This window comes from Hydra vulgaris, chromosome 09, assembly GCF_038396675.1.
Source record: "Hydra vulgaris chromosome 09, alternate assembly HydraT2T_AEP".
NCBI lineage: Eukaryota > Metazoa > Cnidaria > Hydrozoa > Anthoathecata > Hydridae > Hydra > Hydra vulgaris.
In genome coordinates, this window is record NC_088928.1 from 14,320,001 (window position 1) to 14,322,500 (window position 2,500).

The window sequence follows — 2,500 nt, forward strand, 5'->3', positions numbered from 1 at the left end:
TCTTCCTTTTTTTCTGCCTCTTGATGTTTTCTTTCTTGGTGGTGCTTTTGGGTATTGTCTAGTCATTTCAGGAGATGGAACTGGTGCAGATGGATGTGACGGCTCATCAGTTGAGTTTTTATATGCATTAAGTGACTCATTATTTTGCACAGTAGCTTCAAACGTTTTTACTATAGAATGATCACTAACATTTGAAATTTTAAAATCAATGTAGCTTTTTTTATTATTGTCATTATTACTAGATTGATAAGAGATGCCATTAAGGCTTCGGTTTGTTACTTCTAAATAGTCAAAATCTTCATTTGTAAATGCATTTCTTGAAAAAGGAAAAATACCACATTTTTTGAACTCTGCAGTAATATTATTTGGTGTAAATGAGCTATTATATGCAGGGGTTACTATACTGGCTAAATTATGAACTGTTATAGTTCTTCCTGGGTGATTTAACAACCAGTCATTTTGAGATACAGAAATTTTTTGTTTAAAAGGACCCAATACTGAAACATCAAGAGGTTGAAGTTGAAGAGCTTTCATGGTTATCTAGCAATAACAAAATCTTCTTTTCTTTATTGCATTTTGAATGTAACTTTAAATGTTCGAGCACTCATATAAGAAGTGCTCCTGTCATCCATCCACTACTGGGATTGTTAGCAAATCCAACACAATCATTAAGTCCTCCTGTTAACATACGCTCTTGAAATCTTGCTCTAGGATAAATAAAAACTGGTGGTATAGTGTTTCCAACTGCATTTATAATAGCACACAAAATTACAAGCTGCCCTCTTTCAGCTGAGACGCTTTGACCAACTTGCTTTTGACCATGCTGAGTTATGACATTTGGTGCCTGCACAACAGTCATGACACTTGTTTTGCCTATGTTAAATATGCGTTCTTGAGAATATTACTCTGACTTACAGAGTACACTCTCTAAGTTGATTTGAAATTCATTCACATTTTGACGTTTAAAACTTGTTGCTCTTGATAGGCTTGTATTTTCTGGTTTGCGCAGAGAAAGCTTTTCGTGTCTTATCATAAATCCTTTCATCCATTCAATGCCAGCAATTTTATTTTGGCTCTATAGTCCAGGATATTATTTCAAAGCATTGCTATATTCATAAGCTAAAATTCTAGCTTGGCAATAAGTTAAACCATAATTTATTTTTGATGATTTCAACATATAATTTTCTAACATAGCTTCTTCTGCATAAGTAAATACTTGATTCACATAATATTTGATTGAAAAGTTAGAACCTTTCGATTTTCTATTATTTCTGAGCATTTTTATTCTGTAAGCTAACATACTTTTAGAGTACCCAAATACACCAGAAGCTTCTCTTAACTTCATTGTTTTATCAAAAACATGTTTTACTGCAATTTTTAAATTTTCCTCGAATATAAATCTTTCACATTTCTTTTTATAATTGCGCACCATTTTTAAACTTAGTATAATTCTATTTGAAGATAAGTTTGAAAAAACATATCCCTTTCACTAAAAAAAATAATTCCTTGAAAAATAATTCCTAAAAAAAATAATTCCTTGGGTGGAGTAAATTTCTTTGTAAATCCTTACACTTAAGAATTAAAAAAATTAGAAAATATATCAAAAACCACAAAACGGTCGTAGAAAAGCTACCTGACTGCCTTTGTGAAAGAAATCCTATGACACTTACGTATTAAAGTATTTTCAGTCTACGAATATATTTAACTTTGTTGAAGAGTTAGTACTTTTTGGATTATTCGCATTGTCCTAAACTACCCCTGTACTAAACTGCCCTCCTCTTCCCTCTATATATATATATATATATATATATATATATATATATATATATATATATATATATATATATATATATATATATCAAAGTCTATTCTGGACCCTTTGTGAATTTGGGTGGGGCCCAAATACACTCATTGCCGTCGAAACAAATTCGGCATTGAGGACATTTTTTTTTGGTGCAAAAAAATGCTTATATATGGCAATGTTCCGTAATATATCTATATATCTTATACTGCTGATTTAGGTGAGCAGTGTTACGTCATACTGAAATAGCCTGCTGCCAGGGGCTTCAGTACATACATCAACTGACAAATAGCCTGACTAGCAGTGGAGTGTTGCTACATTGACTGAGGGTTGGGGATGGGGCAGCAATCTTATCATTCATTATTCTTCGTTTTCTTCTTTTTCTAAAAAACCCGTATCCATTTAGATAAGCAAAAAAAGCGAGCAAGTGCTCACATAAATATACTATAGTAGATAATATATATATATATATCTATATATATCTATATACCTACATATTTATCTATATACATATCTTTATATATATCTCTCTCTCTCTCTCTCTCTCTCTCTCTCTCTCTCTCTCTATATATATATATATATATATATATATATATATATATATATATATATATATATATAAATGTATATATATATATATATATATATATATATATATATATATATATATATATATATATATATATATATATATATATA

The 2,500-nt window shown here is 30.0% G+C and overlaps 1 protein-coding gene across 1 annotated transcript in view; it reads right to left on the reverse strand.

Moving 5' to 3' along the window:
- The window catches only part of LOC100198075 (potassium voltage-gated channel subfamily D member 3), a 37,436-nt gene that overhangs the window by 27,441 nt on the left and 7,495 nt on the right, over positions 1 to 2,500 (reverse strand). The gene's annotated exons all lie outside the window — the stretch shown is intronic.